Source organism: Microtus ochrogaster, chromosome 10, assembly GCF_000317375.1.
Source record: "Microtus ochrogaster isolate Prairie Vole_2 chromosome 10, MicOch1.0, whole genome shotgun sequence".
Classification (NCBI taxonomy): domain Eukaryota; kingdom Metazoa; phylum Chordata; class Mammalia; order Rodentia; family Cricetidae; genus Microtus; species Microtus ochrogaster.
In genome coordinates, this window is record NC_022016.1 from 40,189,096 (window position 1) to 40,202,561 (window position 13,466).

Here is a 13,466-nt window from a genome sequence, read left to right on the forward strand (position 1 = left end):
CATCTGCCCATTGACGTTTTAAGGAAATCAAACTGTACATAGGCGGATCTTAACATGCCATTTCCTCTTCCTGGTATATGCTCTTGTAATACTGTTTTTCATATCTAAAACATACCTTAATTCAAATTTCCATTCCATTCCCTTCTACAAAGAAATCTCCCTTATGACTGCCAGCTTTTAATTGCTAGTAAACTACAGTCTGCATCATAACTTTGAGGCTTTATGCAACCTACGCACATACCAACATACAGATACATATATGAAACTCATGCAAGATTACTTGTATAAAATTACTCAAATATTAAGAGCTAATAATTTATAATGCTTCTAAAGTATTTTAAAATTCTCTAGGTCAAGTTTTAATACAATTATTGCAGGTAAAATATTGAGAAACAGAAATTCCTGGAATGGAAAGTCAAGGTACCCATACAGTTGTATTATGAGATTTCATGGAAAGCAGTCTATCAGATCTCCTTTCATACTTTAAGTTGGTATTTTGGTTCTCAAGTAAATCTAGTTATTGGATAGAGTGACGGGGACAGGACTCAAATCAGTCTGGTTGTGTTCACTGCTTTCCCCAGTGACTACAGCTACACCTATTGGGTATGCAAAGAACAAATGTACACCATCACACCCTACATAGCCCCAAGAGTATAAAGTCCTAAAAACCAGTTTATATTTTCAACACATTTCAATCTAATACTTGGTAGATGACTGAGCACACAGAACCTTTTTTTTTTTTTTTTTTGGTTTTTCGAGACAGGGTTTCTCTGTGGTTTTTTTGAAGGTCCTGGAACTAGTTCTGTAGACCAGGTTGGTCTCGAACTCACAAAGATCCGCCTGCCTCTGCCTCCCGAGTGCTGGGATCAAAGGCGTGCGCCACCACCGCCCGGCTAGCACACAGAACTTTAATGAACATTTGATTTTTGTCATTTGGATCTTAGTGGTGTTTTATGCAAATGAAACATTACCATATTTATATAAGGTGTTTACATGTCATACTTAAATGTCAAGTCAGATTCTTCAAAAAGTTTATTACAAAATAAAACTGTGTTTTTTTTTTATTCCCCCATGTACTTAAGGCTTGAAAACAACTCTGATTAAGTGCTAGGAGAGAATTCCTAGGTGGGAGTTGCTAGGTCAAGGTATTTATGACAATGCTTTGGCTATCCATATTGCCAGACACATTTTAAAAATTCACACAGGTACTGGAGAATCTGAATACCCTTTCCTGTGCCACAATGACTACTCTTTCTCATCTTTGCCAGAGAGGAGGAAACAAGCTCTTTATGCTTGCTTTAATTCACATTTCCTTGATTACCAGAAAAGCTGAACATTTTCTTTATTTCTTTTCATTGTGGGGTGAAAAATGGCTGCAGTTTAAGTTGATTAGTTGATCTATGAGAACTAAAAAAAATGAAATCTCATAGTGAAGAATTTCTCTTATTTAGGCACTTTCCCTTTTCATGGAAATTCAAGGATAAGTGCCATTCAAGAAGTTAGGTAAAGGAGAAAGCCAAATGGATGACATAGTATAGTACTAAACAACTGAACCTGTCCTGAGATCTAAAAGAAACAACTAGTAGTTACTTACTGATCAGGGCTATGGCTAACAGCACTGATCAATCTGTTTCTGGACATATCTAAAATACTACTGCCTCCAATGGCAATCTTCATACATGCACATACACACATAGGCATTTTTATCTTTATGAACTTTTCCTCCCAGTTAAACATTAAAACATTTTTTGAAACTGTAACATAGCTTTATATTTTAGCTAAGATGGAATTTATATATTAACTTCTAGAATTTAATATTTTCTAATATTTTTAGCTCTGAATGATGAATCTCCTACTTCTTTTCATATCATTAAGTTAAAGTTTTGGGGCTGGAGAGATGGCTCAGCGGTTAAGAGCATTGCCTGCTCTTCCAAAGGTCCTGAGTTCAATTCCCAGCAACCACATGGTGGCTCACAACCATCTGTAATGAGGTCTGGTGCCCTCTTCTGGCCTTCAGGCATACAGACAGAATATTGTATACATAATAAATAAATAAAGTTTTAAGCTTTTTAAATATTGATCCCAAATAGTGATTATTAGTTTCTTCTATAGGTATTATATTTATATATAGCTAGTTCTCGCTTTTTCCTCCCTCCCTCCCTTTCTTCTTTACTGTAGTGCCGAGGATAGAATGCAAAGCCTCACACAAGCTAGTCAAGCACTCCAATACTGAGCTATGTCCCTAGCTCTGGTACTTTAGTTAATAATAAATGAGATCTTTTTAACATTATATTGTTTTTTATTCAGAGATTCATAATCAGGAGCACTGAACAAAATCACAGGCATAACTTTTAAATATACAAACATGTTTTAGGAAGGATTGTTTGGAAAGACATCTGATTATAACACTAACTGATATTAAGTAAAAGCAATGTGCTAATTTTAAGCTTCATGAGATACAGAAGTAAAAACTAAAAATATTGTTATTTACGCAAATTTTATTCACCATAAATTTAATCTATACATATTCATAGTTTACAATCCTGATATAATAATAACCTTGAACATTTTAGACAAAACTGATGATTTGTTTCCTTTGATACATTATTTGAAAGTATAATACTTCCAAAATAGTGAGAAAGCTTCTTTTACTGCTTTTCTCTTTGGTTTCCCTTCTTGGCGTACTTATTCAGCAGTTCATGAATCTTCAAAGGGCATGTTTTACATTTTCCTAGGTGTCTCCTATGAGAGTGAAATGAAAGGGAGAAGAAATTCTGTTTGGAAAAGGAAGGGGAGGCCTTCTGTACTGCACACGGAGAGAAACTAGGGAAGTTTGCTATAAATCATGAAAAGTGGTGGAATTATGAATAAACGACTTTAACTGCTTATTCTTTCTGTCTATATGAATCAAGAATTATTCATATATTAAGAAAATGATCCAAAGTCAATGTATCAAACAAAATAGGTCACAAGGTATGATTGCATGTGTATTGAAAAGGATGAGAATATGCTACTCCCAATTCTGCCACTGTGGTCTAAGGATGATTTTGAGCTGAAAGCATGGCATCATACATTATGATTTCAGAATCATGCCAAATTGTTACAGTAATTTGTACACATTTCCAGTCAGTTTCTATACTGGTCTCAAAGCACACAACTTGTAAGAGATGGCAGATTGGCATTTGTATGCAAATGACTCTGAGGAACACTGTTATAAAGGACAGACAAATTTCTCTGCCTAGCATTTTCCCTGAAGATGACAAAACAACCAGAAAACCTAGATGAAATTAGAAAAAAAAATTTACATCTTCAAAGAGGAGCACAGCGAGTTGAAAACAGAGAAACATTAGAGCTCAAAGACATGAGCAAGAAGAGCTGCTTGTGTTCTGGGCAGTGGGGGTAGTGAGGTAGGGTGGTGGTGGCTTGCAGAAAGTGAGTCATACAAAGGAGGCAGATGTAGGAGAAGACTTTTGGGGAACTATGAAGTGATAGGGTTCTGATGCTTCTGCACCTGGATGTTCTAAGAGGGGAGAGTCAATTCTTGTCTGGCAGATGTCTGAAGAGTCTGCAATAGGCTAAACAGCTGCGTTTTGAAAACTGTGATATAGAGTGCATCCTACTGTGACATACTGGTAGCATAGAAACCCCTAAATGTTTATTATTAGTTACTAGGTAGGTAAAAGTTAAGCTTAGAGATTTCAGCAAAAGTAAGCATTCAGGGTATGTTTCCTGGTAATAATGCAGTTATGACTGAAGTAAATTGATAAAACAACAATAAAATTCCCCTAAAAACTTGTTAGTTGAAGAAAGTATGTCCATTAATTTGTGACAATGATTTTGTCTTGCTGTAATAAAACAATTAAGTTAGTATTTAATGCATAGTTATGTGATGGGCATTTTTTTTGGTGTTTTACATTCACTAGTTTATTCACAGGCTACAAGAAGTCTATTAGGTAAGGTAGTACAAGCATCCCCATTTTATTTAGCAGAAAACTGAGAAACAGCACAGGATAAGTGAAAGGTCACATGATGCTTTTTTCTCTTTAACTTTTCAAGGCAATATCTTACTACATAGCCCTGGCTGGCTCTGACCTCTGATAAGGTCAGGATTCAAACTCTGGAAGTCTGACTTTGAGGTTCATGTACTACCCCTGAAACTGGTTAGGTTTCAAAGAGTAAAACATCCTAATTCTGTGCATCATTCATTTTCATGCCAACTATGGGGGTCCCATGGTCTAGATCACTGTAGTCAAGAGTGTGAGCATGTGTGTGTGTCTTCAGAATGCAGAGCTCCCCATCCTCACTCTAAATAATATATGTAGATGCTATTATTGTTGCTGTCGTTTAAATGAGTCCTCTAACCACCTACATTTAATAAGCCTCCCTGTGTGTGTATTGATCTTTTAAGACCAAGGTCTTCCTTTGTAGTTCAGGCTGGCCTAGAACTCAGTTGTTTAAAGTGCTAAGATCACAGGTATATGCCACCATGCCTGTCTAGTACTCTTGATGATAAGTCCTGTAATCCTTGCATATACAAACTAATTTTTTGACTAAAAAGAATCTTTATTTTGTTTAACTTTCCTCAAATTTACAGCTTTGTTTGTGGGATTGATTTGATATCTTCACAAATGCTACATAACTGGTATTTCTTCCTTATTCTTTGGCCCTTGCTATGCCTCTGTCTAGAATATCCTCTGTTTATTTATACGTGTCTGCACTGAAGCTCTTCACCAGCTTCCTATGAACCTTCCTGTCTATCACAGCTCCCAACTCTTCTCTCTACTGAACATGTGAGCTTTAAGAATCTGGGCCTAAGACCATTTGGACCTGTACTGACAGTTAATATTTATTTTATAGGCCTGACTGGTCTATATAATTCGACTGTAGGCAACTTTGAGGGCAAAGCAGCTCTTTTATTGTCAATATAAAACCACATATAATGGTGATTATTTATGAGCCTGTATGGGGAATGAGTTCATTTCTGAAAGACAGAAAACACACACACAGAGGCCTTTGTTACTCTTCCTACATCTATACCATATTCCACAACTGGCAAGGGGAGTTAGCCTTATTCAAGTACAATTAGTGAGCACTTACTACAGGTCGAGAATAGAAAGACCAGCTATTTCATGAATAGCTGATCTTTTAAGAGCCTACATCACAGAAAAGGAGATAAAGAAAAAATGAAAGCAAAGTAAAACAAAAGATGAGTGCATCTTAAAAGTTCTGATGGAGGGAGATGCTCAATGTTGGAAGAATTCTGAAAGTTTCTATGAAGGAGGCAGCCTCTGAGATGGGTTCTAAAGAAAAGAGGTAGGAAAAAGATGAAAAAAAAAACCAAAATAGTGCAAGAACATAGTTTAGAGGAAGGTCAGTGTCTCAAGGAATTTCTTCTGCTTAACAAGCAAAAATCAAGCCTGGATGGAGTCCCAGCAAGTGAGTCAGCAAGTGAGGTAGGTTTGTGGTGGATAAGGAAATGTGAGAGGCTATAATCTGAGATAAGTTCTCCCCTTCTATGGATACTGCAAAGAGGCCATAATGATATTCTTTCAGTGGGAACCTAGGCAGGGACCAGTGAAGTATTTAGGATTGTCAATGAAAAAACACCATCATGTATGTCATTGGAGAAAGGACTCACTCACTGGGATGGGAATTCAATGGCTTAATAAAGCAATTATGATATACTGTCAAGAACATTAAAATAATTTGAATATAGCCCCAAGTGTCTATTTCCCAGTTCTATTTATTTGGGTGAGAATCATCTATTTTTGTCCTCCCTTACTTGTATGTGAAGCTTTATATCTTCCCTTTCTTAAGTTGTTTTTTCCCCAGTGTGTTTTATTGGTGTGAATGCTATGCTCAATTGAATATAACTCTTTCATATTAATACTGAATCAAATTAGTTTTTTTCAGTTTAAAAAATCTATTGATGTTTTCCTTTGTGAACCTTAGTCCTTTGAAGTTTTAAAAGCTAATCAAAGATCTGGTAATCAATATTCTATTTCTTGTTGGCTTTTCCTGATCGGCCAACATTATACAAACTCAATTTTGTCTGTAGTATTCCTATTTGTGATTAGGGGCAGGGTGGGATTTCTGAACTGATAGTTTTCTCTGCACTATTACAAATTCTCTTCAATTTTCTGAACTTTATCACATGTACTGTTCAATGGACTACTATAGAAAGGGAACGCCAATACTGGCCACCTGGAGCTCTGGTACATCTACTCTCCAATGTGGCCTCTCATAGCTTTACGGTTCTGAATGTTTGGTAGAACCTAAAAAGAACCCCCCCCCCGAGTGGGTTCTGAAGTATCTGAAGAAGCTTCTTCTCATAGATCGTGGAAGGAATGTACCAAAAAGGGCATCAAGTGAGGGTAAGTAGACACAAGTAGACAGAACACTAAAGGAAGGGGAAGATCATGGAGAGAAGGCTGGACAAGTCCAACACATCTTTCTTTGTACTTTGCTAGTCCACCAGGGTACAGATCCATAGTGTTTTAACACATATCACAGGCAGTGATATGTGTTAAAGTTGAAGAACTTATAGTTTTCCTTAGTCACGATAAAAGATAAAATAAATATAAATATTGTAACTGTAGTTCTTGCTTGATACCTGTTTTGTTATATGTAATTTTACTATGTTGAAGTTAAAGCCTTCCTTTTTGTTTAAACAGAAGAGGGGAGGTGATGTGGGATTTCCCTTTGTGTGTTGTGATTACCATTAATGAATACAGAAACTGCTTTGGACCTATAGCAGGGCAGAACTTAGCTAGGTGGGGAAAACTAAACTGAATGCTAGGAGGAAGAAGGCAGAGTCAGGGAGAAGCCATGTAGCCCTGCTGGAGACAGATGCCCTGGAAGTTTAGCAGGTAAGTCACAGCCATGTGGCGATATACAGATTAATAGAGATGGGTTAAATTAATATGTAAGTTAGCCAATAAGAAATTAGAGCTAATGAACTACACAGTAATTTAATTAATACAGTTTCTGTGTGATTATTTTGGGGCTGAGCAGCTGGGAACAAACAAGCAGTCTCTCTCCAACAGAGTCCCCTTTTATATTATCTATAATATAAAATTTGAGCTCAAATTATTGGAAACTTCAAAATTCCTTTTTCTATTATCTATATTTTCCTGAGTACAAATTTTCCATCTTGAGAGTTTTGTGATGTTAGCTTTGTCTTGTCTTTTTTAACATGAATACTAATCTTAAGTGAAGATTTCTTTTTCTTCTGAAGCCTTCTTCATATCTACTGGTCACAGTCTTTTTCACTCATTACAGCAGGATCAGAATCTCCATTCATCTCGACTTCAATCATGGGCATGGTTCCTATTCCAACTTCCCTGAAGGAGCTTTTGATCCCTCTTACAATAAAGAAGTTGAGAGTTGCTGAGGAATCCCATCTGGACGGAACCTTCATCTGGTGATGGATGAAGATAGAGACAGAGACCCACACTGGAACACTGGACTGAGCTCCCAAAGTCCCAATGAGGAGCAGAAGGTGGGAGAACATGAGCAAAGAAGTCGGGACCACGAGGGGTGCACCCACCCACGGAGACAGTGGGGCTGATCTATTGGGAGCTCACCAAGGCCAGCTGGACTGAGACTGAAAAAGCATGGGATAAAACTGGACTCTCTGAATATGGCGAACAATGAGGGCTGATGAGAAGCCAAGGACAATGGCATGGGGTTTTGATCCTACTTAATGTGCTGGCTTTGTGGGAGCCTAGCCAGTTTGGATGTTCACCTTCCTAGACCAGGATGGAGGGGGGAGGACTTTGAACTTTCCACAGGGCAGGGAACCCTGACTGCTCTTTGGACTTGAGAGGGAGGGGGAGAGAAGTGGGGGGAGGGTAGGAGGAGTGGGAGGCTGGGAGGAGGCGGAAATTTTTTTTCTCAATAAAAAATAAATAAATAAATAAATAAATAAAAAATAAAGAAGTTGAACCCCAAATTGTACTTTGCATGGAATTTTCACTGACTTTTGTTTCAACTGTCTGCAACTGTTTTTCACACTGAATTCAGAGGTCTCTTTCATGTACAAATCTGATCATATTGCTACTTTGGAAAATTATTCTAATGTGCTCTATTGCCTATACAGTCAAGCTTTACATTTGATTAAAGGTCACTTCCTGAGACAGGGCTTTCATGAATATCCTATCTGAAGCAAGTAGTACTCTTTAATGCTCAGCATTCTCTACCTCTCACCTGGTTCCACTCCTAATAACACATCCACCATTCACTTTTAGCATTACATACTCATTAATCTTTTCCATTAGAATATTACGTCCATGTATTTATGGACTTAGAGTTGCTCACTGTTAAATCTGTAGTGCTTAGAAGAGTACCTGGCACACTGCAGGCATTCTATAAGTATTTGATTATACGGATTAAAAACCGTGGTAACACGGAATCAAAAGACATAGATGTAGCATAGTAATTATGAGTGGAACCCTAGAATCAAACTGCCTAAGTTAGAATCCTTGCTGCAGCACATAGTTTTGTGAACTTGAACAAGCCATAACTTTGTAAGTTTTATTTTCTTATCTGCAAAACAGACATTGCAATTCAATCCAATTGGCTATCAAGAAGACTTAAAAGACAATAAAAATATAATGTGCAGTATGATGTTGTACACATTACTGATGATTTTATTATTACATATTCAGACTTATCTCCAGCCATGTTCTTCTTTTATACTTTACTTCAAAGTTAGCTCTACCATTATTAGAAATGTCCCAAGCACACACTCTGACTCCCATTTCTGGTCAATCTACATGTTTGCTTTCCTGGCTGTAATGCCCATTTCTTTTTACATAAATGTAGTCAATCTGCTCCTGACAGTCTAGTAAATTTATCCAACCTGCCTGCCATGGAAACAAGAGTGAATTTTGATTTATCCTGGTTTCAAAGGAAGTCTATCTATAGTGGACCAGGTAAATAACTTAGGGCACTAGATGCTAGAAAAGCAGGTGGGAAGCGAGGCAATCAGATAAAGCTATTAGTATTTTCCCTCTGTATTTGGAATGTGAAGTAAGAGACCCTTAAAGTAAGAGATTCTTTTTCTTTTCTTTTCTTTTTTTTTTTTTTTTTTTTTTTTAGCTTTTCAATATAGGGTTTCTGTGAGGGCCCACAGATGTGAGCCCGTTCCACTTTAACTGGATGTTTAAGCTTATTTTTGTTCTTTCAAAGTTGTTGACAACAGATGTGCATACAAACAAGAGATTCTGCTAGGTTGCATCAATGTCAGTCGTCTTACTGTGACTTATACTAATTTTGTAGAATCCTAAGTTTTGATGAAACTAGGACAATCTACAAGGATCTGTCTTCTTTCTTCCTTTTTTTCTGAAACAGAGTTTACTGTGTAATAGCCCTAGCTTTCCAGGAACTCTGTTGTACATAAACCAGCCTGGCCTTGAACTCAGAGTCAGGCTTGCCTCTGCCTCCCTAGTAATGGGATTAAAGGCGTGCACACCACACCTGGCAGAATCTGTTTTATTTCTTACACCTATGTGTGAATCTATAATTATCTCAATAAAAAATTTAACCAAACAACTGGCTGGGCATTGGGGCACATGCCCTAAATCCCAGCACTTGGGAGGCAGAGGCAGGCAGATCTCTGTGAGTTTAAGGTCAGCCTGGTCTACATAGAGTTCTAAGTCAACCAGAGTTACATAGTGAGACCTTGTCTCAAAAAAAAACATTTCCCACAAGAAACAAAAACCCAAATAAATCTAATCTTATCCATATCAAGTTTGTGGCATAACCACAAAAAGGAGATATTCCAAATCACTTTAAACCTTGACATTTTGTTTGTGTGCCTGTATAAGGCTACAACCAAAGTAAAAAAAATAAGTGCAATGAAATACCAACCTGTTTTTAGTAGTCATACATATATTATATATTTAAACTAGTGGGATGAAGCAAGTAAATGTGTTAAAATGGTAAGAAACCAACATTTCTTTAAGATATGATTTAGAGCCGGGCGATGGTGGCACACGCCTTTAATCCCAGCACTCGGGAGGCAGAGGCAGGCGGATCTCTGTGAGTTCGAGACCAGCCTGGTCTACAGAGCTAGTTCCAGGACAGGCTCCAAAGCCACAGAGAAACCCTGTCTCGAAAAACCAAAAAAAAAAAAAAAAAAGATATGATTTAGAGATAGTTTTAAAAGTTAAAAAAATCTGTTATTTTTTACTAAAAATCACAACTATAGAAAATTTCAAATGTTAAAAATATGAAACTTCTGTAAAATGTAACACATAAGCTAATTTTCTTTTACATATAATCTTGTGTTGGGGCCCTACGTTGAGCCACATTCCCATAGGTCTTGAAGGAGGATCCAGTCACTGATTTAGCTAATTCTATTTTCCCTAGTGCTTGAGTCTCTTGAGGCTTTCTTTCTTACTGTAACTTTGGATCCCAGGAACAATAGGTATAAAACTTGTCATAGCCAGAACCTGGAAACAACCTAAATGCCCCTTGACCGAAGAATGGATAAGGAAAATGTGGTACATTTACACAAGGGAGTACTACAGAGTGAAAAAAAAAGACATCTTGAATTTTGCGGGCAAATGGATAGATCTAGAAAACATCATATTGAGTGAGGTAACCCAGACCCAGAAAGAAAATATAATATGTACTCACTTACTCATAAGTGGTTTTTAGACAATAAGCAAAGAAAAATCAGCCTACAATTCACAATCTCAGAGAACCTAAACAACGAGGACCCTAAGAGACACATACATGGATCTAATCTACATGGGAAGTAGAAAAAGACAAGATCTCCTGAGTAAATTGGAAGCATGGGACCATGAGAGAGGGTAGAAGGGGAGGGGAGAGGAAGAGACGGGAAGGAAGAAAAAAATATACAGCTCAATAAAAACAATAAAAAATGTATATATGAATGTGTACTTAAGTGCACCGTAGTGCATATATAAGACTGTTTAGAAAACATTGTTCAAAATAGCCAAATCTAGAAAGCCCCAAATACTCATTAACTTTAGAATAGTGAAAGTTTGTTCATTGCAATACTACATAGTGATGAAAAGGAATAGATGCACAAAACAACCTGGATGGGTCATATAGATCTAAAATATATATGACTCATAAAAACAATTGATATAATAACTATATTATCTAAAACAATTGATATAATAACTATATTATCTAATGAATGAAAATCTTAATTGCTAACTTAATCAGGACATTATTGTATAAACTCATGGTTTATTTTATATGTTAGGTTTCCATTAAAGATAACTTTAAAAAATTATGCTACAAAGTGCTGTGCAATCAGGGCTGGGGATGTATACAAATTAAGCGACAGTCTTCCTTCAAGGAGCACCATTTAAAAATCACTTTTTGTTTTATATTTACATGTAAGTTGCAAATACAGAGAAATCATGCTCACCTATCAGCAATTTCTCTCAGGATTAACACCTTAGGTTACAGTTTCTTAGTTTTTCCTTGCTTTTAATGACCTAGATAATAAAAAAAAGACTGGCCAAGGATTTTATAATGTCCCTCAACTGGGTACTGTCTGATCATTTCTTCTTCCCTAGATTAGGACTGTGCTTTTCTTGAGGGGTGGAGAGAAGAGTATCAGAGGTGAAACACCTTTCTTACCAAATCTCAGAAGGTGCTCAACAGCATAGGACGGTCCCCACAGAGTCCCCAGCACTCCTGAGAGTTTTGCTGCTGCTCTTCCCTTTCCTGTCTACTTCTTTGTAAGCTCTATGTACTCACACATTCTGACACACTTTGTGGTATACACAATACTACTTTAGTTTGCTGCTCCAATTGCTCTAGGTTTGGCTACTTGGGATGCTTTCAGGTTGGTTTCTGTGTCTCTTTGACATGTATGTATCTTTTGGAACATGTCAGTACCTTCAGACATTCTAAGATGCTTTAGACTTAGTTTGCATTTCTCTGACTTAGCATTTTTTCAAGAAGTCCTAGCTCCTATCACAGAAGCATATTTAGAAATGAAGGCTATATAATAAATAAATTACCTCTAAACAGTAATATAGAGTTCACTCTAGCCCATCCTCTTACTTGTTTGTAACTTCTTCCTTGACAGAACTTCAGCCTTCTGACTTTTTTTAATTAACAAGCAAAATAATCAAACACTACAATAAAATTAAGCATTTTTTGGAGAAGCATTTGGAGACACATGAAAAGAACAAAAATGCTGTGGTCATGGTGTCTCTTCATAGCAATAAAAACCCTAACTAAGACACAATCATTTGATGAAATTCATTTTCCATTTAAACTTATTATAGTCAGTGTTTTTCTATCACAATAAAGGCAAAAAAATATTATTAGCTGGCAAGATGGCTCAGTGAGTAAACACACCTGTCAAGGAGCCTGACAAATTGACTTTGATCCCTGAAACCCATACAGTGAAGAGAACCAACTGCCAAAAGTTGTCCACTGACCTTAATGTGTGCCCCCAGTAAACAAACAAATAAATGTAATTTTAAAAACAGAATTAGAATGGAATAAAACAAATCATGATATTCAGATAATGTGATCATATATTAAGAAAGTCCAAATGATTCTATTAATTAATGACTGCAATGAAAGCCTGCTGAATGGAAATGGAGACAGTATGAGGAAGAAAGGAAAGAGGGGACAGTGAGAAAGGCTAATAGATATGAACAAATCCAACAAAACTTAATTAATATAGAGAATATCCATATTAATTATAATTAATTATACAGATGTGATCTAACATGTGTTAGATTTAAAATAATACATCTAACACAGATGCTTATGGTCTCCCTAGAAAAGCATCAAAGTTCACTGAAACTTTCAAAGAGCTAAGTGGGAAGCTACATATGATATTAATGAATTAGAAGATTAAATATTAACATTGTTATCAGGTGAATTATTCTCAAATTGTTATAAATATTGAATATAAACATTAATGTCAAAACTCCTACGTTTTTTTCCTGGTGCACAATGATAGCTGCATTCTAAAATGTTTTTGGAAAATGCATAGACAATTATGTCTTCCAAACATGCCTGAAGAGGAACACAGGTAGAAGGACCTGCTCCACAAGTTTCCAGAACACACTCCTGGCACAATGCCAGGCAAGCAAGCCAATGGCTATAAACTGAGCCCGGAAAAAAATCACTCATATGCAGATGCTTGATTTATAGTAAAGGCTGTACTGCATAGCTGGCTCTTTAATAACTGTGCTGTGACAATTGAATCTCCATATCGAAAGACATGAAATTGGGCTGCTATTTTACTTCATATCTCAAACCAATTCCAGATTGATGATAAAATATAGGAGAAAATATTTTCTCAGGATTGGTAAATGGTTCTTAAACTTAAGGCACAAAATGCTAATATTACATTATATTAAAACTACTAACTGCCGGGCGATGGTGGCGCACGCCTTTAATCCCAGCACTCGGGAGGCAGAGGCAGGTGGATCTCTGTGAGTTCGAGGCCAGCC

The 13,466-nt window shown here is 36.7% G+C and overlaps 1 protein-coding gene across 15 annotated transcripts in view; it reads right to left on the minus strand.

The window, feature by feature from the left end:
• Cask (calcium/calmodulin dependent serine protein kinase) overlaps positions 1-13,466 on the minus strand; it is a 320,516-nt gene that overhangs the window by 169,496 nt on the left and 137,554 nt on the right. The window lies entirely within an intron of this gene.